This window comes from Symphalangus syndactylus, chromosome 9 (genome assembly GCF_028878055.3).
Source record: "Symphalangus syndactylus isolate Jambi chromosome 9, NHGRI_mSymSyn1-v2.1_pri, whole genome shotgun sequence".
NCBI classification, from domain to species: Eukaryota; Metazoa; Chordata; class Mammalia; order Primates; family Hylobatidae; genus Symphalangus; species Symphalangus syndactylus.
In genome coordinates, this window is record NC_072431.2 from 109,166,189 (window position 1) to 109,190,462 (window position 24,274).

Consider the following 24,274-nt stretch of genomic DNA (forward strand, 5'->3'; position numbering starts at 1 on the left):
TTTAGGGTTTTTTTTTTTTTTTTTTTAAATGGCCCCACCTATCACATCTTCCAGCTTTCTGGTTAGAGCCTGTAACATCCCCCAACCCAAATCCTCATCATAATAATACAGCATAGCTCCAAGTTGGTTTCAGCTCATCATCTTCCTCACCTGGCAATCTCTTTCTCTCTCTCTCTCTCACACACACACACACACACACACACGCAAACACCCTCCACCCCTTAAGCCCATCTGTGATCCATCTCTCTAGCAAAAGCTCCAACCTGTCAAACCTCTTCTAGGATATTTCAAGGTCTAGGCCATCTCCCCATGGCCTCTGTGGAGGCGGGCCGAGCTTGACAGATCTTTCTGAGGCTTGAGGGGCTGAAGAAAGGAGAAGCTGAGGCTTTCACTTCCAAGCTTCTCTTCTTCCCACTTGGAGTGCCACAGGAAGCCACAGAGGAGGAACCCGTGAGCTGATTCCAGCCTGGTGGTCCCAATTTGAAAGGGACCACCCTTCCCTTAAGCCCACCCCCCTACACACCCCACAAATGCCCCTGGGTCCCTGGACCTCTGAGGACCCCACCCTGGGCCTCCCCAGGAGAGGCCCAGGTCGCGGTTAAGGGCAGGTAGCTGGGGCTGCGGGGGAGGGAGGGAGGGAGGCTTCGGGGGCGGACACCGGATGCGGGGAACCACCGGCAGCGGGATGTGGGGTTCTGAGGGCTGCGGTGCTTCTGAAGATGGCTCAGCGTCGCGCCAGGTGGACCTGAGAGCTTTACCCTGGAGGAGGCGGGGATTGGGGTCCCGCCTACCCACTGGGACAAGCCAAGGGCTCAAACGCCCCCAACCCAGCCCGCAGATCTCCCCGAAGCACCCGGTTCTCCCGGCCCGCCCAGACCGACGGCGCTCACCGCCTCCGCCCGCTTAGGACTGAGCCCGCAGCGCCGCCGCCTGGCGAGGGACGGAGTTGCCACCACGTCTGCGCAGGCGGGATGCAGCCTGGCCCGCGGCATCCCGGGAGTTGTAGTTTCGACGCTTCGGGGCCGCCCCAGGGCCTCGTCCCTGACAACGCACAGTGAGGGCCCCGCCGCTCCCCCCGCAGTAGCCTTCCAAGTTCGCGGAACGCAGCTGACCGGCTCCCTCTGGACTGGGTGACATGACTGCTCCCAAGCAGTCGTTTGTTAACTGAATTTCTGTAAAACAATTTTATTTTTCATGTGTGACTGTAGCGGGGTATGATTTGAACTTTGTTTTCCGTCCCCCAGCCGGATTCCCTGTCTTCTCTCTCCTGTACCGCCGTTCCGTTTTCTTACCTCGTCTCCGTCACCTAGGCCCTCAGCCCTGAACACTAGGACTGGGCAAGTTCCCTATTGATTCCTGAACCTGGAACTTAAGACATCTTCCGAGGGCCCCCCCTCGCCACACCCTCTAGCTGATAGACTCACAAATACCTGTGATTTCTCTCCCCGTCTCCAGCTCCAGGTACTTCCCTAGTGGACTCCTTTCCCTCACCGGTGTAGCATTACAGGCAGAAGGAGTGCCCGTCCCAGCGCCCCGTTCCCAGGGACAGACCCTCAGGGGGAGCCCCTAGGGCCCCAGCTGTCTCCCCCTTTTTCTTAAAGCCCAGCTAGGAGGGTAGGGACACACTGAAAACGGAAGTGGGAGGGTCTCCGGGACAGTCAAAGGTTCAGCAGCAGGAAGTTCTTTTTTTTGAGACGAAGTCTTGCTCTTGTCGCCCAGGCTGGAGTGCAATGGCACGATCTCGGCTCACTGCAACCTCCGCTTCCCAGGTTCAAGCGATTCTCCTGCCTCAGCCTCCTGAGTAGCTGGGAATACAGGCGCCCACCATCACGCCCGGCTAATTATTTTTGTATTTTTAGTAGAGACGGGGTTTCGCCATGTTGGGCAGGCTGGTGAACTCCTGACTTCAGGTGATCCGCCCACCTAGGCCTCCCAAAGTGCTGGGATTACAGGTGTGAGCCACCGAGCCCGGCCAGGTTCTTAAGAAATTACTTATAGGTGGGGAGGGTCTTTGGAAGCCATCCGGCCAGGGCCCCTCCATCTTTGGCCCGGCTCTGTAGTCTTTCAAAGATGGGTTTAAACTTCCAGCTTGGTTTTGTTACAAGGAGGGAAACAGAGCTGGGATGTGGAGAGAGACCAAGTGTTTTTTAATTCTTAATTTTTATGGGTACATAGTAGGTGTATGTATTTATAGAGTACATGAGATATTTTGATATATGCATACAATGCATAATACAGACCAAGTTTTTTTTTTTTTTTTTTTTTTTTTTTGAGACGGAGTCTTGCTCTGTTGCCCAAGCTGGAGTGCAGTGGTGCAACCTCGGCACACTGCAACCCCCGCCTCTGGGATTCAAGCTATTCTCCTGCCTCAGCCTCCCTAGTAGCTGGGATTACAGGTGTGCACCACCATGCCCTGCTAATTTTTGTATTTTTAATAGAGACAGGGTTTCACCGTGTTGGCCAGGCTGGTCTCCAACTCCTGACCTCAAGTGATCTACCCGCTGGGGTTACAGGCGTGAGCCACAGCGCCTGGCCCAGACGGAGTCTTAATGACTACATCTGAAACCTTGAATCTAGACATGCCCAGAGCTATATTTGCCTTCTGAACTTTTTGGCTATGTAAGCTAATGAATTCCTTTTTTTTTTGAGACGCAGTTTCATTCTTGTTGCCCAGGCTGAAGTGCAGTGTCGAGATCTCGGCTCACTGCAACCTCCGCCTCCCGGGTTCAAGCGATTCTCCTGCCTCAGCCTCCCAAGTAGCTGGGAATACAGGCATGCTCCACCACCCCCGGCTAATTTTGTGTTGGTCAGACTGGTCCGGAACTCCCGACCTCAGGTGATCTGTCCACCTTGGCCTTCCAAAGTGCTGGGATTACAGTCGTGAGCCACCACGCCCGGCTTTTTTTTTTTTTTGCTTAAGTCAAAGTTGTTTTCTATCTCTTGCAATCACGAGTTCTGACTAATTCTGTGGGGGAAAGACCAACAGACCAGAGCCAGCTGAAAATGCTGAACCTCTGATGTCTTCATTTATTGCCCAATTCCTCCATGAGCCACCCTCCTCTGACTTAAATGTACTGTCATGCCATTTGGCCCTAAGATATTTCTGCTTAACATGTGAGTTAATCAGATCTCTTGTCTAGCTTATAAATTTCTAGAATCATATAGCCTAAAGGAGGCTGACAGATCTGGCCCAAAGTTACACCCACTGCAGGAACTGCCCTATGATTTCTTCTTGAACACTTCCAGAAGCTGAACCTCTCCTTGGTAAGGACCTCACTACCTTTCCAAGGACTCTCTTCCAATCTTTCTTATTGATAGAACTTTTAAAATTTGGAACCAAAGTCGGCTTCCTTGTTACTTGTTTCACTGGTTCTGCCAATACTGGTCTGACAGTCCTGGAGGAATTGGGAGCCAGTCCTTACAAATAACTTAGGTCTTTTTTTTTTTTTTTTTTTGAGACAGAGTTTCACTCTTGTTGCCCAGGCTGGAGTACAGTGGTGTGATCTTGGCTCACTGCAACCTCCGCCCCACCCCTGGTTTCAAGCAATTCTCTTGCCTCAGCCTCCAGAGTAGTTGGGACTACAGGCGCCCACCACCATGCCTGGCTAATTTTTTGTATTTTTAGTAGAGATAGGGTTTCACCATGTTGGCCAGGATGGTCTCGAACTCCTGACCTCGTCATCCGCCCACCTCAGCCTCCCAAAGTGTTGGGATTACAGGCATGAGCCACCATGCCTGGCCTTTCTTTTTTTTTTTTTTTTTTCCTTTCCAGGAGAAGCTTTCTAAAGTGCCTTCTACAGTTTGTTTGTTTTGAGACGGAGTTTTTCTCTGTCACCGAGGCTGGAGTGCAATGGTGCGATCTTGGCCCCACTGCAACCTCCACCTCCAGATTTAAGCGATTTTCCTGCCCCAGCCTCCTAACATCTGGAGTAGTTGGGATTATTGGGGCGTGCCAATATGCCTGGCTAATTTTTGTATTTTTAGTAAAGACAGGGTTTCACTATGTTGACCAGGCTGGTCTTGAATGCCTGACCTCAGGTGATCTGCCTGCCTCCACCTCCAAAAGTGTTGGGATTACAGGCGTGAGTTACCGAGCCCAGCCCCTTCTACATTTCTTTTACAGACTTTATTTGCAGCCTACTCATCGCTCCTTTTCGGCTTGATCCTTAACGTATGGGACTAAGAAGTGAATCTAGTACCGGGAACACATGGTGGGGGGCCATCTCTTTGACTGGGCGTGCTAAGTCTACCAGGCCTTTGTTTGTGAGGAATCAACTCTTTAAGAGAAGCAGTGTTTTTTGTAAGGACACATGGGGCAATCAGGAGGCCTAAATGGAATGGGCATCCCAGAACAGTGGCTATGGTGTGAGTAGACCTCTGCAGACTGTTATTGGATCTCAGATCTCTGCAGTGCTGGGACTGTTATGTGCATCTGTGATGGTCCAGGGGGCTTCCGAGGCGATTGGGCAGTGTCAGTCTTCAGCTGCTAAGCAGAGGAGATGTGGGATGGAGTCAGCCAAGGAATGTTGGGTTTGAGCTCCAGGAGCTTTAGGAATGGTGGCGATGTGAGACAGTGCGACCTCCAGTGGGGGCCTGCACAGACAGGGCACGGCCTAGGAGGAATCCCAGGCTGTGGGCATTCTGAGGCCCAGTGGCCAGGCTTTTGGCGTTTGAAGCAAGATCCACGAGGAGGTTTAGAAGGAGCCCCTGGGAATTGTGGCTTGGATGTTCTGAAGTTTTTGTATGCTGGAGACGTGGTTATGGGTTGTCTTACAGCAGAGGCAAGTAGCTGTAACTCAGAGATGCGTTGTCACTGGCTGCCTCTTCTCTATTATTGTACACCTTGAAGGCAAGGTTAATTAAGTCCTGTTGTGGGGTTTGAGGGCCGGAATCCAATTTTTGGAGTTTTTTCCTAATGTCAGCAGCAGATTGGGTGATAAAATGCATATTAAGAATAAGGTGGCAACCCAAAAGCAACTAAGAGGCTTCCCTGGCATAACAGACTTCTGCCGAATATGGATTCCCGGGTATAGCGAAATAGCCAGGCCATTATATACACTAATTAAGGAAACTCAGAAAGCCAATACCCATTTAGTAAGATGGACACCTGAAGCAGAAGCAGCTTTCAAGGCCCTAACCCAAGCCCCAGTGTTAAGCTTGCCAATGGGGCAAGACTTCTCTTTTTCTTTTTCTTTTTTTTTTTTTTGAGACGGAGTCTTGCTCTGTCACCCAGGCTGGAGTGCAGTGGCACCATCTCGGCTCACAGCAAGCTCCATCTCCTGGGTTCATGCCATTCTCTCGCCTCAGCCTCCGGAGTAGCTGGGATTACACGCATGAGCCACCGCACCCGGCCCAAGACTTTTCTTTATACATCACAGAAGAAACAGGAATAGCTCTAGGAGTCCTTACACAGGTCCGAGGGATGAGCTTGCAACCCGTGGCATACCTGAGTAAGGAAATTGATGGAGTGGTAAAGGGTTGGCCCCATTGTTTACGGGTAGTGGCAGCAGTAGCAGTCTTAGTATCTGAAGCAGTTAAAATAATACAGGAGATCTTACTGTGTGGACATCTCATGATGTGAACAGCATACTCACTGCTAAAGGAGACTTGTGGCTGTCAGACAACCGTTTACTTAAATATCAGGCTCTATTACTTGAAGGGCCAGTGCTGCGACTGTGCACTTGTGCAACTCTTAACCCAGCCGCGTTTCTTCCAGACAATGAAGAAAAGATGGAACATAACTGTCAACAAGTAATTGCTCAAACCAATGCCGCTCGAGGGTACCTTTTAGAGGTTCCCGTGACTGATCCCGACCTCAACTTGTATACTGATGGAAGTTCCTTTGTAGAAAAAGGACTTCGAAAAGCAGGGTATGCAGTGGTCAGTGATAATGGAATACTTGAAAGTAATCCTCTCACTTCAGGAACTAGTGCTCAGCTGGCAGAACTAATAGCCCTCACTTGGGCACTAGAATTAGGAGAAGGGAAAAGGGTAAATATATATACAGACTCTAAGTATGCTTACCTAGTCCTCCATGCCCTTGCAGCAGTATGGAGAGAAAGGGAATTCCTAACTTCTGAGGAGACATCTATCAAACATCTGGAAGCCATTAGGAGATTACTATTGGCTGTACAGAAACCTAAAGAGGTGACAGTCTTACACTTCCAGGGTCACCAGAAGGGAAAGGAAAGGGAAATAGAAAGGAACCGCCAAGCGGATATTAAAGTCAAAAGAGCCGCAAGGCAAGACCCTCCATTAGAAATGCTTATAGAAGGGCCCCTAGTATGAGGTAGTCCCCTCCAGGAAACCAAGCCCCAGTACCCAGCAGAAGAAATAGAATGAGGAACCTCATGAGGACATAGTTTTCTCCCTCAGGATGGCTAGCCACCAAGAAGGAAAAATACTTATGCCTGCAGCTAACCAATGGAAATTACTTAAAACCCTTCACCAAATCTTTCACTTAGGCATTGATGGCACCCATCAGATGGCCAAATTATTATTTACTGGACCAGGCCTTTCAAAACTATCAAGGAGATAGTCAGGGCCTGTAAAGTGTGCCAAAGAAGTAATCCCCTGCACTGCAGGCCATACATTTCAATCCCTGTATCTTTAACCTCCTTGTTAAGTTTGTCTCTTCCAGAATTGAAACTATAAAACTACAAATGGTTCTTCAAATGGAGCCCGAGATGGAGTCCATGACTAAGATCCACTGTGGACCCCTGGACCGGCCTGCTAGCCCATGCTCCAATGTTAATGACGTCGAAGGCACCCCTCCCGAGGAAATCTGAACTGCACAACCCCTACTATGCCCCAATTCAGCAGGAAGCAGAGCGGTCATTGGCCAACCTCCCCAACAGCACTTGGGTTTTTTCCTGTTGCGAGGGGGTACTGAGAGACAGGACTAGCTGGATTTCCTAGGCCGACTAAGAATCCCTAAGCCTAGCTGGGAAGGTGACCGCATCCACCTTTAAACACGGGGCTTGCAACTTAGCTCACACCCAACCAATCAGAGAGCTCACTGAAATGCTAATTAGGCAAAAACAGGAGGTAAAGATATAGTCAATCATCTATTGCGTGAGAGCACAGCAGGAGGGACAAGGATCAGGATTTAAGCCCAGGCATTCGAGCAACCCCCTTTGGGTCCCCTCCCTTTGTATGAGAGCTCTGTTTTCATTATATTTCACTCTATTAAATCTTGCAACTGCACTCTTTTGGTCCATGTTTATTACGGCTCAAGCTGAGCTTTCGCTCGCCGTCCACCACTGCTGTTTGCCACTGTCGCAGACCCGCCGCTGACTCCCATCCTGCTGCTGACTCCCATCCCTCCAGATCCGGCAGGGTGTCCGCTGTGCTCCTGATCCAGCGAGACTCCCATTGCCACTCCCGATCGTGCTAAAGGCTTGCCATTGTTCTTGCACGGCTAAGTGCCTGGGTTCGTCCTAATTGAGCTGAACACTAGTCACTGGGTTCCACAGTTCTCTTCCGTGACCCACAGCTTCTAATAGAGCTATAACACTCATCGCATGGCCCAAGATTCCATTCCTTGGAATCCGTGAGGCCAAGAACCCCAGGTCAGAGAATACGAGGCTTGCCACCATCTTGGAAGCGGTTCACCACCATCTTGGGAGCTCTGTGAGCAAGGACCCATGGTAACACTAAGAGGGTCATGGGAATCACCAAATTTATAGCTAGTTGTTCAGAAGTGTGGGTGACCTGGGGACCCCCAAAGTACAGCTGGAATCTGAAGTAAGAGAAGATTTGTGAAGGATTAAGCCCTTAACTTATGGAGTCTGCACTAACTCTAGATGGTCAGTGCCAGAAATGACTTTTAGTACAGCAGTTTTGGTTGAAACAGAAAAATGTCACGGAATGAAAACCATTTTAGTAAATAGCAATAATTCAGTCATTTTTGGTGGAAATTCTTTGATGTGATCTAAACCAAAATGAGATCAGCTTTGCTTCAAAAAGATTTTGCCAAATAAGAGAAACTGCTAAATATTTAATGTTTAAAATATCAATTTCTATGCATTTTTTCCTTTTTTGTAGTGTTCAGGAATTAATTTTGTTAGCAGTCAAGATTGCTTAATCCTTAAAGTTACATTTCCGTTTTGCAAAGTAACAACTGGTTGGTTTTTACTCTTAGTTTCCCTTTCCCCACCCAGCATGGAAACAACTTGCCATATTGTTGCAAAAAGGCAAATAGGGTTAAAATTGGAGACAAGACCTCCATCATTTTTGCCAAGCAGAGAGGAAAGAACTCAGCAATCACATAATTCTGCTCAAACTAAGTGTATCTGAGAACTATTCAAATGTTCACAGGAGGACATATGACCTCTTTCTTCCCCATTTCTCTTTGGATGTTATACTTTGTCATTTGTCATCAAAATTGGCCTTTTCCTTTATCTCTTTGTGGTAAAGCTTGATGGCATCTGAATTTACAGTCTCCTTGACAGTTGTGCTGCTTCTGCTTTTTTCTGGCAGTTTCTACTTTTCCTTTCATCTTATTATCCTGCTTTTTATTTCAATTTTGTTTTTATAGTCTCTGTGTACTGTCTTGACCTTTAGATGGTCTTACCTTCAACACGGCAAGGATGTCACACTACCACGTACAAATAACAATGTGCTTTCTTAGCTCATTTCCCTAGCATGACTTTTTTTGAGATGTCAAAAGCAAGTTTTTGAGAAACCAATTGCATTTTTATTTTGCCCTAAGGGTTCTTAACCCAATGTCTCTTCTTTTATTCTTATTTTATTACCCAAGGAAAAAAAAATTTACTTAGTTTATTTTTTTAAAGCCAGTACTTTGCTCATCAATTAATGTTTGTTGAATTTATTCCCACTGGATGAGTAATTGTATTCTTTTGAAATAATGTGTCAAATCTTTGTGCCCAAAGATTAAAAAAATAAAAGTAAAATACATCTAAAGAAAAAAAAAGAATAAGGCGGACTTCCGGCCCCTCTGAGTCTGGGGCAGTAAAGCGTCTAAGGGTTGCTGCTAAGTGGACCATGAACTGGGCTGGGTTTTCATCTTTACCTTGGGTAGTTTTTTAAGTTTGTCATAATTAAAAGCTTTGTAAGCTCCCTTTTAAAGCCCTTCAACTAGGCAGGAAATCATGTAATATCACCTAGCTATACCTGGGGAATCTGCCTGATAGTTCCAATGGGGATCTTCTCGGGAAACTGCTCTAATGCCTTCATGGAGGTCTGGCTCATGAAGCTGGCGGTTATCAGTGTGAGATTGGGCTAGAGAAAAAACTCTTTCCCGTTCATCTGGGGAGAAGGTAGAAGTTAGGATGACATTTAAGTCACTCCAGGTTAAATTGTAGGACAGAGTTAGATATCGGAATTCCTATATATATTTAGTGGGGTCTGATGAGAAAGAGCCTAAACACTGGCTGATTTGGGAAAAGTCTGATAGAGAAGAAGGCACATGTACCCTGACTATGCCTTCAGCTCCAGCCACTTCTCTAAGAGGAAATTGTTGGGCAGGTAGGGGAGAGCTAGTCGCAGAAGGAAACTGTAAGCCAGACCGGGTGTGAGGAGAGGAGGTAATAGAAGGGCTATAGGGTGGGGGAGCGGAGGCTGAAGAAGAGTTGGAGCCCGATTCAGCCTGGTGGGGAGCGACCTGAGGAGGAGCAGTCTGGGGAGGAGGAGAGAGGTCAGATGGGTCGGTAGAAAAGGAAGATTCAAAAGACTCAGCGATGCTTGGGGTTGGGACTGAAGGGACAGGTGGGAGGGAAAGAAGGAGGATTTGGGACAAGTCGCATTGAGAACAGAGACTAGGGAGGGAACGAAGCATGAAAAATGCCTGGATATACGGCACCTCAGACCATTTGCCCATTTTTTGATAAAAATTATCTAGGTCTTGTAGGATAGACAAATTGACAGTGCCGTTCTCTGGCCACTTGGAACTATTTTCGAGTTTGTATTGGGGCCAAGCGGTATTGCAGAAGAAAATAAGGCATTTAGGTTTTAGGTCAGGTGTGAGTCGAAGGGGTTTTAGGTTTTTAAGAACACAGGCTAAGGGAGAAGATGGGGGAATGGAGGGTGGAAGTTTGCCCATAGTGAAGGAGGTGAGTTTAAAGACAAAGGTAGGCCGGGCGCGGTGGCTCACGCCTGTAATCCCAGCACTTTGGGAGGCCGAGGTGGGCAGATCACGAGGTCAGGAGATCGAGACCATCCTGGCTAACATGGTGAAACCCTGTCTCTACTAAAAATACAAAAAATTAGCCGGGCGAGGTGGCGGGCGCCTGTAGTCCCAGCTACTCGGAGAGGCTGAGGCAGGAGAATGGCGTGAACCCGGGAGGCGGAGCTTGCAGTGAGCCGAGATGGTGCCACTGCACTCCAGCCTGGGTGACAGAGCGAGACTCCGTCTCAAAAAAAAAAAAATAAAAAAATAAAGAGAAAGGTAGAGACACGGAGAAGGAGGGTGGGGAGCAGCCCTGGGCTGCAATGTGGGTGAGCAGCCAAAGCAGGCATTCCCGCAATTGACTTGCCACCAAGGGAATGTGGGTGAATGACCAAGGCAGGTGTCCCCGCAGTGATCAGACGCCAATGGAGTGTGGGTGAATAATCAGGCAGGCGTCCCCGCAGTGATTAGACACCAAGGGAAGGCTGTCTTCCCGAGTCCGTGACCAGAGCTGGAGTTTTGGGTCCACAGATAAAATATGTCTCCTTTGTCTCTACTAGAGAGGAAAAAGAACTGGAATTGGAAGGATAGGGAGATTGAAGGGTAGCAAGAGAGGGAGATTGAAGGGTAGCGAGAGAGGCTGGAGAAGAGAGTGAAAAGACCGCTTACCCAATTTGAAATTGGTGAGATGTTCCTTGGGCTGGTTGGTCTGAGGACCCGAGGTCGTAGGTGGATCTCCTCACAGAGTGAGGGCAAGGACAGGGGACTCGTCTCCTGAAGGAGTCCTCCTCTCCCGGTTCTTCAGCACCAAATGCCACGCGCATCTGTGTGAAGAGACCACCAAACAGGCTTTGTGTGAGCAACAAGGCTGTTTATTTCACCTGGGTGCAGGCAGGCTGAGTCCGAAAAGAGAGTCAGCAAAGGGTGGTGGGATTATCATTAGTTCTTATAGGTTTGGGATAGGTGGTAGAGTTAGGAGCAATTTTTTGCGCACAGGGGGTAGATCTTCTTACAAAGTACATTCTCAAATGTGGGGAGAATATTACAAAGTACCTTCTTTTTTTTTTTTTTTTTTTTTTTTTTTTTTTGAGACGGAGTCTTGCTCTGTCACCCAGGCTGGAGTGCAGTGGCGCGATCTCGGCTCACTGCAAGCTCCGCCTCCCGGGTTCACGCCATTCTCCTGCCTCAGCCTCTCCGAGTAGCTGGGACTACAGGCGCCCGCCACCACGCCCGGCTAATTTTTTGTATTTTTGGTAGAGACGGGGTTTCACCGTGGTCTCGATCTCCTGACCTCGTGATCCGCCCGCCTCGGCCTCCCAAAGTGCTGGGATTACAAGCGTGAGCCACCGCGCCCGGCTACAAAGTACCTTCTTAAGGGTAGGGAGGGTGTATCATACAAAGTACATTCACAAGGGTGGGAGAGTATCACAAAGTACTTATCGCAAGGGTGGGGAGGGTGTATTGTCACAAAGTCAATTGATCAGTTAGGGTGGGGCAGGAACAAATCACAATGGTGGAATGTTATCAGTTAAGGAAGGAACTGGCTATTTTAACTTCTTTTGTGGATCTTCAGTTGCTTCAGGCCATCTGGATGTATCCGTGCATGTCACAGGGGATATAATGGCTTAGCTTGAGCTCAGAGGCCTGACAGGGACCTCAGTGACAGGAGTATGTGGGACTTCAGGATCCTGCTCCTCTAGTTCCAAGACTCAGATACTCTCTTCATTTCTGACCTCGTGATCCACCCACCTAGGCCTCCCAAAGTACTGGGATTGCAGGCGTGAGGCACCGCGCCTGGCCAGGAAGTTCTTAAGAAATTACTTATAGGTGGGGAGGGTCTTTGGAAGCCATGCCGCCAGGGCCCCTCCATCTTTGGCGCTGCTCTGCAGTCTCTCAAAGATGGGTTTAAACTTCCAGCTTGGTTTTGTTACAAGGAGGGAACAGATTTAAGCGATTCTCATTTCTTCATTTCTACTTCTTTTATTAATATTCCTTTTCTTCCCACTTTGCTAACTTGCTTCCCTACCCTTTACTCTATATTCTCTACTTAGTTGTTCTGGTTCCTTATAACAGTTTCATATTTCCTCTTCTGTCTTGTGACCTCAGTTAAATGTTTAATTATAGAAATAACGTGCACGTGGTAAAAAAAAAAAACTCAAATAGAACCAAAAGCTACACAACAGTCGTTCTCAACCAGGGGTGACTTTGCACCCCACCCCCTGCAGGAAACATTTAGGGCATGTCTGGAAACATTTTTGGTTTTCACAACTGGGGAGGGGGTGGTAGTGGAAAGAGGTCAAGGATGCTGTTAAACAACCTACAAAACTCAGCTCAGCTACTCACAATAAGGAATTTCTCACCCAAAATTTATAGTGCTGAGGGTGAGAAATCCTAGCGTAGGGGAAAAAATAAAAGTAAAAGCTCTCTCCCCCAATTCCCATTCCTACTCCCAGTCATAGTTCCCAGAGGTAACTACTTTCAACACTTCTGGCTTTAAGTGTTTTGGTGACTTGGTATTTGTTAATAGTGATACTTAGACCTCTCAGAGCAAGGGAATTCTAGGAAACTCCAGTGAGGTTCTCCATTCCACACCCCCTCTGACAACTCCAGCTATAGGTGACAAACTTTAAGTGGGCTCCTCTGGGCTCCAAGCAGAGAGAATTCCTTACAGACAAGTTCTGGAAAACAGCCTCAGAGCCAAAAGCAAGGACTTTCAGGAAGAAAGCAAGTCTCAGAGAGAGCCTGCTTCCCAAGGACAATCATGACTCTTCTGGGTCTTAACTCCCAGCAAAACTAATGGTGGATTTAATTTCTCAGCCCTTGAGGCTGGGAGAATGCAGAAAAACCAGAGGGCAGAGGAACCTGCTGGCAGAGACAGCTGAATCCCTGACAGAAAAAATGAAAGCCTGGAGAGATATGTGTGAAGCTCAAACACAAAAGATTTCCTTGAACTAGAAAATGTGATCTCAGAACTAAAAATTTCCATTGATAAATCAAAGGAGAGGACAGTCATTGCTGAAACCCCAAAATAGGTCTAGAAAATTAAATAGAAAAAAAGTCTCAAAATCTAGCACAAAAATATAGAATTGCAAATATGTGGTAGAAGGTAGAAGCCTGGAACAGATACAGTAGACTTAACCTGCAAATGCTGTGGGTTTCAGGAGGAAAAGGAACAAGAGAGGAGAGGTCATAACTAAATAATAGATGAAATTTCTCTAAGCTGAAGAAAGACTGATTCCAGCTCCAATTGAAATGAAAAGACACACACTCAGCTACATATAGGCAAAAATTCCAAAACTCTAGGAATATAGGAAATCTTTCATACTGTAAGGCAGAAAGCAAGTTCTTTTTTCTTATTTGCAACCCTGAAAGTTAAAAGACCCCCAAGTGGAATGTGGGCTAATGAACGAAAAGACCTGCAATCTATACCCAGCCAAGGAAGAAAAAAAGATTTGCAAAAATCACTGAGTACCTCATCTGAGAAATACTTTTGAGAAGAGACTCTAATAAACAACAAATGAATCCTAACAGAGACTTCAAGACAGGGGAAGAGAAGAGGCAAGAAACCAGTGGGGAGCAACGAACCATGTCTGTTTATGAGGTGTAACATATATGCTAAATAAGGACTCTTGAAACAGATGGAACACACTATAAGGGAAATTCTAATAAGGACTAAATTATCTCATTAAAACTGTGGAGTCAGGCGGTGGGGATAAGGGGAAGGTAAAAGTGTTCCAGAAGTCTAAGGCAGGGAGAGATGGGGAGGAAAAAGGGGAGAAAGGAAGGGAAGTGAAAGTAATCTAAAGATCACATTTTGGCCAGCCGCGGTGGCTCACGCCTGTAATCCCAGCACTTTCGGAGGCTGAGGTGGGTGGATCACCTGAGGTCAGGAGTTCAAAACCAGCCTGGCCAACATGGCGAAACCCTGTCTCTACTAAAAATACAAAAATTAGCTGGGCATGGTGGCGGGCTCCTGTAATCCCAGCTACTTGGGAGGCTGAGGCAGGAGAATCGCTTGAACCCAGGAGGTGGAAGTTGCAGTGAGCCAAGATCATGCCACTGTACTCCAGCCTGGGGAACAAGAGTGAGACTCCGTCTCAAAAATAAAAAAAGATTACATTTTATTGGGATGGGGAGGAAATAGAAGATAATTAAAGTATTTTGGAAATAGTAGCTGTTGTTTTCATACACTAGAAAAGTCATATGTATCTATCTGACAGCAGGGACAGGGATGGTAACTATTAATAGAATGACAAACTCCAAATTAATGAGGAGAAAAATTGAATAAGTAGTAATTTATTTAATCTAGCAAAGATTAAAAAAAGAAGAGTTAACAACAATATAAAAAAACTTTAAAACAAATAAGATGGGAAAAAGAAAATCAAATACATCACTGATTACAGTAAATACAAGTGGACTGAAATCTACCATTAAAAGACTGTCAGATTTTGTTATAAATCAAATTTAGGTACACATTACTTAAGAGAAACACTTAAAGTGATAAAGTTTTAAAATAAAGACATGGAAAGAGATACCAGGCAAATATTAAATATTATTTTAAAAACCAGAGGCTATATACAGACAATCCCCAACTTACAATGGTTTAACTTAGGATTCTTTGACTTTACGATAGGTTTATCAGGGTATTAAATGCATTTTCGACTAACATTACTTTCTACTTATGATGAGTTTTTTGGAACGTAGTCCCATCCTAAGTCAAGGAACATCTGTACTGATATCAAACAAGAGAAATTTAAGTTACGGGCTGGGGGAGGTGGGAGAAGAGTGCCTGCAAAGGGATAGGAGGATTTTGGGAGAGATAGGAATGTTTTGTATCTTAATTGTGGTGATAATTACACAACTGAATACACTTGTCAATACTCATAGGATTGTACACTTAAAACGGATCAATTTGTTGTATATAAATTACAATGCAATAAAACTGGTTTTTAAAAAAAGAATGAAAATACTATGTTCACAAAATAAAAATGTGAAATGAGAAAACAGCGTAACATGAGAAACTCTCTCAATTACCCTGTATCATATATTATACTGTCAAAAAGATAGCAAGCTTTAAACACACGCAGAGGAAAAATAAAGGGACAACTTATTTCAAGAAATTATGAAAAGAATAAGAAAAGAAATCAAATCAGAAAATAATAACTAAAGCTAACACTAATGAAATAATAATAAAAAAATACTAAAAAAGCCCAGGCACAGTGGCTCATGCCTGTAATCCCAGCACTTTGGGAAGCCAAGGAGGGAGAATCACTTGAGCTTAGGAGTTCGAAACCAGCCTGGGCAACATGGTGAAACCCCATCTCTGAACAAAAAAAAAAATTACAAAAATTAGCCAGACGTGGTGGTGTACGCCTGTAGTCCCAGCTACTTGGGAGGCTGAGATGGGAGGGTAACTTGAGCCCCGGAGGTGGAGGTTGCAGTGAGCTGAGATTGCACCACTGCACTCCAGCCTGGGCAACAAAGCCACACCCTGTCTCAAACAAACAAACAAAAAAACTAAAAAGGATAAATAAATCCAAACAAATTGTCTTTTAAAAGAGCTAATAAGTCTGGGCACAGTGGCTCATGCCTGAAATCCCAGCACTTTGGTAGGCCAAGGCGGGCGGATCACCTGAGGTCAGGAGTTTGAGATCAGCCTGGCCAACATGGTGAAAACCTGTCTCTCCTAAAAAATACAAAAATTAGCAGGGTGCGGCCGGGCTCAGTGGCTCACGCCTGTAATCCCAGCACTTTGGGAGGCCGAGGCGGGCAGATCACGAGGTCAGGAGATTGAGACCATCCTGACTAACACGGTGAAACCCCGTCTCTACTAAAAATACAAAAAATTAGCCAGGCGTGGTGGCGGGCGCCTGTAGTCCCAGCTACTTGGGAGGCCGAGGCAGGAGAATGGCGTGAACCTGGGAGGCGGAGCTTGTAGTGAGCTGAGATCGCACCACTGCACTCCAGCCTGGGTGACAGAGCGAGACTCCGTCACAAAAAAAACCAAAAAACAAAAAACAAAAATTAGCAGGGTGCAGTGGCGGACACCTGTAACCCCAGCTACTTGGGAGGCTGAGGCAGGAGAGTCGTTTGAACCCAGGAGGTAGAGGTTGCAGTGAGCCGAGATGGTGCCACCGCACTCCAGCCTGGGTGACAGAGTAAGGCTCCGTCTCGAAAAAAAAAAAAAAAAAAACTAATAAAATAAACCTCTTGCAAGCCAAATTAAGGGGGGGAGGAGAGAAAGATTAAATAGACAAGATTAGTTATGAGAAAGAAAACATTCTTACAAATAGAGGAGAAGGCCGGGCACAGTGGCTCACGCCTGTAATCTCAGCACTTTGGGAGGCCGAGGCGGGCGCATCACGAGGTCAGGAGATCAAGACCATCCTGGCTAACAAGGCGAAATCCCGTCTCTACTAAAAATACAAAAAATTAGGCGTGATGGTGGGCACCTGTAATCCCAGCTACTCGGGAGGCTGAGGCAGGAGAATGGCATGAACCTGAGCCGAGATCGTGCCACTGCACTCCAGCCTGGATGACACAGCAAGACTCCGTCTCAAAAAAAAAAAGAGAAAATTGAAGAATTATAAAACAGTACCACTGAAAGGCCGGGCGCGGTGGCTCAAGCCTGTAATCCCAGCACTTTGGGAGGCCGAGGCGGGTGGATCACGAGGTCAGGAGATCGAGACCATCCTGGCTAACACGGTGAAACCCCATCTCTACTAAAAAATACAAAAAAATTAGCCGGGCGTGTTGGCGGGCGCCTGTGGTCCCAGCTACTCGGGAGGCTGAGGCAGGAGAATGGCGTGAACCCAGGAGGTGGAGGTTGCGGTGAGCCGAGATCACACCACCGCACTCCAGCCTGGGGGACAGAGAAAGACTCCGTCTCAAAAAAAAAAAAAATAAATAAATAAAACAGTACCACTGAAAATCAACCAATTTGAAAATTTAGAGGAAATGGATATCTTTCAAGAAATATATAAATTACCAAAATTGACCCAGGAGAAAGAGGAAAGCTTGAATAGCCCAACTTATTTTAGAAAAGACTGCAATAGGAAGGTGATGAGAGACTCCTTTTGGGAAATACTGCATTCACATGGTACCAGATATGAGTTTTTTCTAACCTTATGTAATAATTTCTATGCCATTTATTTATTTTTATTTATTTATTATTTATTGAGTGGAGTCTGGCTCTGTCGCCCAGGCTGGAGTGCAGTGGCTCGGCCATCTCGGCTCACTGCAAGCTCCGTCTCCCCGGTTCACGCCATTCTCCTGCCTCAGCCTCCCGAGTAGCTGGGACTACAGGCGCCCGCCACCACACCTGGCTAATTTTTTTTTTGTATTTTTAGTAGAGACGGGGTTTCACCGTGTTAGCCAGGATGGATCTCGATCTCCTGACCTCGTGATCTGCCCGCCTCGGCCTCCCAAAGTGTTGGGATTACAGGCGTGAGCCACCGCGCCAGGCCGTTCTATGCCGTTTAAACTAGTCAAGAGTATAGAAAACGAAGAAAGCCTCCAAGATTTAATTGTAAAGCTAGTACAACTTGATACTATTCCCAATAAAAACTCTAAGTAAAAAAGAAAAAGAGGAAAACTGCTTAAATATAATAAAGACTAGTTACTAAAACCTAAAAGCAAATATGGTTCTCAATGGTGAAACAGTGAAACCACTTCAATTAAAATAAAAATTTAGACAGAAATGCCTGCTATTATCCTTATTATTTGACATATCTTGGTAGTTTTACCAAATTCAGTAAAACAAGACAATGAATTGTTACGCTCATCTGAAAAGAAATAATAATATTATCTTTTTTGCTGCTGACATGATTGTACCAGAAAAACCAAAAGACTAGTAAAAATAAAAAACCATAGTAAAAAGCAATATAATTTGAGGGCTGACTGGATACAAGATAAATATAATGAAAATAAATTGTTTTTACTCTAGCAATAAGCATATTGAATTGAAAATGGAAGCAGTTTCAATTTAGAGTTACAAAGTTATAAAATTCTTAGGGTAATATATAGATAATGAAGCTACTCAGAAAAAAAAATTCTTAGGATAATAATGATAGCCACCATAATGCCATGAACTATTCTTAGCACTTTGTATCAACTCAATCAAGCCTCACAACATCCTCTTGAAACAGATTCCTATTATTATTATTATTATTTTGTATTTTTTGTAGAGACTGGCGTTTTGCCATGTTGCGCAGGTTTATCTCCAACTCCTCGGCTTAAGTGATCCACCTGCCTCGGCCTCTCAAAGTGCTGGGATTACAGGTGTGAACCACTGCGTTCAGCCACTATTATTATTCTTATTTTATAGAAGAGAACACTGAGGAACACACAGATTAAGTGATTTAGCCCCAGATTACTATTAATAGCTGGTAAAATCTCAGAGCTGGGATTTGAACCCTGGCAGTTTGGCAGATACTTCCCTTGTAACCGCTATGATATGGTACATACATTTACTCATATTTAATCAAGAAACACATAAGTATTCATATGAATAAAGTTATATAGTAAAATATTATTAAACGCTATAAAACAAGATGGGAACAAACAGAAAATTAACCATATCCTTTTGGGAAGAGAAAATATCATAAAAAGTGTCAGTTCTCCAAAAATTAAAGTGTATAATTCCAATTAGTAAAACAAAGAACAAGCAAAGAAAAAATTATTTTTTCAAAATACAAAGATTTTGATAGGGAAAATACTGAGAAAAAAATAGAGAAATTCACTTTACCGGCCGGATGCGGTGGCTCACGCCTGTAATCCCAGCACTTTGGAAGGCTGAGGCGGGTGGATCACCTGAGGTCAGGAGTTCAAGACCAGCCTGGCCAACATGGCGAAACCCCTTCTCTACAAAAATACAAAAATTAGCCCGGCGTGATAGCACATGCCTGTAATTCCAGGTACTCAGGAGGCTGAGGCAGGAGAATAGCTTGAACCCGGGAGGTGGAGGTTGCAGTGAGCTGAGACACACCACTGTACTCCAGCCTGGGCGGCGACAGGGCAAGACCCCCATCTCGAAAAAAAAAAAAAGAAAAGAAATTCACTTTACCAAATATGATAACATATTATAAGGCCAATTAATCAAATGAATAAAGCAAAGGGGAAAAATTAGTCAGTGGAATAAAACAGAGAATCCCAAACAAGGTGATTGTATATACAAAAACATGACAATTCAAGTCATTGGGGAAAGTGGGCTGACATAATCAATGGAACTGAACATCCAGCTCTCCTTACTGAGTGCTACCATGTGCTGGGATTGTGCACTAGCAGGGCTTGCATACCCATGTAGCAGCAGAGCATGGTGGGTAAAAGCACACCTTCTGTGGCAGGACATTCGCGTCATCAAAGGTGGAGGCGGGGAGAGACTGACTTGGGTTCCAGTCTATGTTCATGGGTTCTGGCTCATCCTTTCTCTGTCCCACTTTTGTCCATCTTCCTTTCCCGGCTGCCTGGCCTGCAGAATCCGAGCTCCAGCAGCAGAAGCAAAGACAACGCCTTTCAGAGACTGTTGAGCTTGCTCCCACAACTGCATAATTGAGCAATTCTCTGTACCAAATAAGAGCAATTCTGTGTACTAAATCTCTTAATTGAAAAAAATTTATGTGTGTGTATGTATATATAAACATACATACATATGCATATGCTAGTGGTTTTACTTCTCTGATGGGCCTTGACTGACATACTAAATGAAGGATATACAAGTGTTCATGATATTCTTTCAACTTTCCTTTAAGCTTAAAATGTTTCAAAATAAAATTCTGGGGGGATAGAAAAATATACACAAAGGATTCTAACCTCAATTGAAGAGCTAATCCAAATGGTTAAGAAACATGAAAATATGCTCAAATTCACTACGAATCAGGGACATGCAGCTTAAAGTAAAAATGAGATGCCTGCCGGGCGTGGTGGCTCATGTCTGTAATTCCAGTACTTTGGGAGGCCCAGGCAGGAAGATTGCTTGAGCCCAGGAGTTTGAGACCAGCCTGGGCAACTAGAGAGACCCCCATCTCTAAAAAAAAAAAAAAAAAAAATTAATTAGCCAGGCATTGTGGTGCATGCCTTTAGTCCCAGCTACTTGGGAGGCTGAACTGGGAGGATCGCTTGAGCCCAGCAGGTTGAGGCTGCAGCGAGCAGTCATCATGCCACTGCACTCCAGTCTGGGCAACAAAGCAAGATCCTGTCTCAAAAAAACAAAAAACAAAAAACAAAAAAAGATACCACTTACATGCATGGTGAAAAACTGGAGCTTAAAACCAGTGGGAAACTCTGAGAGCCAGTGTAGAACATGTGCCCTCACAGTTACTCTCCCACTCCCGGGGTGAGGTTGCTGGTGTATTCATATACCAGTTCCCACCAGTCTGTTTGAGAGCTGCTTTGTGGTGGGAGGCATGGATTCTCCAGCACTCCTGGCCCTCTGCTCTGCTTACCCACTAGAGAAAAGCTTCAGGCAAGGAGCTGCAGGCCTGCCCTTAGCCTCTGGGCTTATGTGCAGCCAGCGGTGAGGCCTGAGGAGAAATGGCTGAGGCACTGACAGTATCTGCCAAGCAGCGAGCATCGCTCAGATCCACTTATGTCTTGTGTTAAATTCATGCTGTCACTGTTTCTTACTACAGGCGCTCACCACAATGCCCAGCTAATTTTTTTTGTATTTTTAGTAGAGATGGGGTTTCACCGTGTTAGCCAGGATGGTCTCGATCTCCTGACCTCGTGATCCACCAGCCTCGGCCTCCCAAAGTGCTGGGATTACAGGCGTGAGCCACCACACCCGGCCCAGGTCATAGTTTCTTTAAAAAGGAGGAAGAAGAGGAATAAGCTGGTTCTGGTAGCATGTGCCTGTAGTCCCAGAAACTTGGGAGGCCAAGGCAGGAGGATTGCTGGAGCCCAGGAGTTCAAGTCCAGCCCGGGCAACATAACAAGACCCCTGTCTCTTTTTTAAAAAAGAAAAAGCCAGGCAGAGTGAGTCATGCCTGTAATTTCAGTACTTTGGGAGGCTGAGGCAGGAGGATTGCTTAAGGCCAGGCGTTCAAGGCCAGCCTGGTCAACATAGCAAAACCTTGTCTCTACAACAACAACAAAATTAGTCTGGTGTGATGGTGAGTGCCTGTAGTCCTAGTTACTTGGGAGGCTAAGGTGGGAGGGTCACTTGAACCCAGGAGTTTGAGGCTACAGTGATCTATGGTCGAACCACTGTACTCTAGCCTGGGTGACAGAGTGAGACTCTGACTCTGATTAAAAAAGAAAAAAAAAGAGGTACAAAAACTTATCATAGGAGCATCAGTGGGACAAGCTAAAATCCCCAGTGCTGTGGTTGGTTCTGAGACTGTAACTGACATTCTTCATTTTCCTCCCCTTCCATCCACACTAGACTCCCCTCACTTTCAAGCAGTACTTCTTGCTGGACTGAATTACTTGCCCAGTGGGTGAGCCAGACCTTCATTTCTCAGCCTTCTGATAACTGGGTTCTTTCCAGGCTGTGGTAGTTAAAGTTGCCCAATATATCACTGAGCATGGAACACCAAGGGGCACCCATGAATCCCCTAACATGCAGATACAGGCATACTTCAGAGATATTGTGGGTTCCGGTTTGAGATCACTGCAATGATCACAGGATTTTTTTTTGTTTCCCAATGCATATAAAAGTTATGTTTAGCTGGGCGCAGTGGCTCTTGCCTGTAATCCTAGCACTTTGGGAGGCTGAGGTGGGTGAATTGCTTGAACTCAAGAGTTCGAGACCAGCCTGGGGAACATGGTGAAATCCTGTCTCTACTAAAAATACAAAAAAAAATTTAGCCAGGCCTGGTGGTGCATGCCTGTAATCTCAGCTACTTGGAAGGGTGAGACAGGAGAATCGCTTGAACCCGGGAGGTGGAGGTTGCAGTGAGCTGAGATTGTGCCACTGCACTACAGCCTGGGCAACAGAGTGAGACTCCATCTCAAAAAAAAAAAAAAAAAAAAAAAAAAAGGCCGGGCATGGTGGCTCACGCCTGTAATCCCATCACTTTGGGAGGCTGAGGTGGGCAGATTACAAAGTCAGGAGATTGAGACCATCCTGGCTAACACGGTGAAACCCCATCTCTACTAAAAATACAAAATGATTAGCTGGGCATGGTGGCGGGCACCTGTAGTCTCAGCTACTCGGGAGGCTGAGGCAGGAGAATGGCATGAACCCAGGAGGCAGAGCTTGCAGTGAGCTGACATTGCGCCACTGCACTCCAGCCTGGGCAACAGTGCGAGACTCCATCTCAAAAAAAAAAAAAAAAAGTAATGTTTATACTATACTGTAGTCTATTAAAGTGTGCAGTAGCATTATACCTTAAAAAAAGTGATACCTTAATTAAAAAATACTGTTGTTACAAAATGCTAATGATCATCTGAGCCTTCAGTGAATCATAATCTTTTTGCCAATGGAGGTTCTTGCCTTGATGTTGATGGCTGCTGACTGATCAGGATGGTAGCTGCTGAAGGCTGGAGTGGCTCTGGCAATTTCCTAAAATAAGACAACAATAAAGTTTGCCACGTTGATTCTTTTCATGAAAGATTTCTCTGTAGCATGCAATGTTTGGTAGCATTTTTTGCACAGTAGAACTTTCAAAATTGGAGTCAATCCTCTCAAACCCTGACACTGCTCTATCAACTAAGTTTATAGAATATTCTAAATCCTTTGTTGTCATTTCAACATAATCTTCACCAGTAGATTCCATCTTAAGAAACCACTTTCTTTGCTCATTCATAATAATCAATTCCTCATCTGTTCAAGTTTGCTCATGAGATTGCACCAATTCAGTCACATCTTCAGACTCGATTTCTAACTGTAGTTCTCTTGCAGTTTCCATCAGGCTACAGTTACTTCATCCACTGAAGTCTTGAACTCCTCCAAGTCATCCATGAGGGTTGAGATCAAGTTCTTCCAAACTCCTGTTAATGTTGATATTTTGACCCCCTCCCATGAGTCATGAATGTTTTTAATGGTATCTAGAAAGGCGAATCCTCTTCAGAAAGTTCTCAGTTTACTTTGCCCAGATCCATGAGACGAATCCCTATGGCAGCTGTAGCCTTACAAAATGTATTTCTTAAATAAAGTCAAAATTACTCCTTGACCCATGGGCTACAGAATGGAAGTTTGTTAGGAGTAAAAAGAACATTAATCTCCATCAGAGATCTTGGGTGACTAGGTACATTGCCAATGAGCAGTAATATCTTGAAAGGAATTTTCTTTCTGAGAAGTTGGTGTCAAGAGTGGGCTTAAAATATTCACTAAACTATGCTGTGGACAAATGTGCTGTAATCCAGACTTTGTTCTTCCATGTATAGAGCACAGGAAGGATAGATTTACCATAATTCTTAAGGGCCCTAGGATTCTGAGAATGGTAAATGAGCACTGGCTTCACCTTAAAGCCACGAGCTGCATTAGCTTCTAACAAGAGAGTCAGCCTGTCCTTTGAAGATTTGAAGCCAGGCACTGACTTTTCTTCTCCAGCTATGAAAGTCCTAGATAGCCTCTTCTCCAATAAAAGGCTGTTTAGTTTGCATTGAAAATCTGTTGTTTGGTGTAGCCACCTTCATCAATGATCTTAGTTAGATCTTCTGGATAACTTGCTGCAGCTTCTACATCAGCACTTGCTGCTTCATCTTGCACTTTTATGTTATGGAGATGACTTCTTTCCTTAAACCTCATGAACCAACCTCTGCTGGCTTCAGATTTTTCTTCTGCAGCTTCCTGAATTCTCTCAGCCTCCAGAGAATTGAAGAGAGTTAGGGTCTTGCTCTGGATTAGGCTTTGGCTTAAGAGAATGTTGTAGCTGGTTTGATCTTCTATCCAGACCGCTCAAACGCTCTCCATATCAGCAATAAGGCTGTTTTGCTTTCTTATAATTTTGTGTTCACTGGAGTAGCTCTTTTAATTTCCTTCAAGAACTTTTCCTTTGCATTCGCAACTTGGCTAACTGGCACAAGAGGCCTAGCTTTTGGCCTATCTTGGCTTTGGACATGCCTTCCTCACTAACCTTAATCCTTTCTGGCTTTTGATGTAAAGTGAGAGATGTGCAACTCTTCTTTTCACTTGTACACTTAGAGACCATTGTAGGGTTATTAACTGGCCTAATTTTAATATTGTTGTGTCTCAGGGAATAG

General features: G+C 45.3%; 3 long non-coding RNA genes and 1 pseudogene across 3 annotated transcripts in view; 1 reads left to right on the forward strand and 3 right to left on the reverse strand.

Annotated features, from left to right (window-relative positions):
• LOC129490195 (uncharacterized) lies at window positions 1-1,595 on the reverse strand. Its single transcript, XR_008660194.2, has 2 exons — window positions 1,431-1,595; window positions 1-1,172 (listed from the first exon to the last, which is right to left on the reverse strand). It is a non-coding gene; the product is annotated as an uncharacterized lncRNA (long non-coding RNA).
• On the forward strand, window positions 1,593-7,206 carry LOC134731457 (uncharacterized). The gene is made up of 3 exons (XR_010113737.1): window positions 1,593-1,952; window positions 3,141-3,264; window positions 6,627-7,206. It is a non-coding gene; the product is annotated as an uncharacterized lncRNA (long non-coding RNA).
• LOC134731458 (uncharacterized) overlaps window positions 7,207-24,274 on the reverse strand; it is a 25,101-nt gene continuing 8,033 nt past the window's right edge. Inside the window, exon 2 of the long non-coding RNA XR_010113738.1 lies at window positions 7,207-10,953. This is a non-coding gene — a long non-coding RNA (uncharacterized lncRNA). The remainder of the gene's footprint in view (window positions 10,954-24,274) is intronic.
• Window positions 22,398-24,222, reverse strand: LOC129490757 (tigger transposable element-derived protein 1-like; annotated as a pseudogene).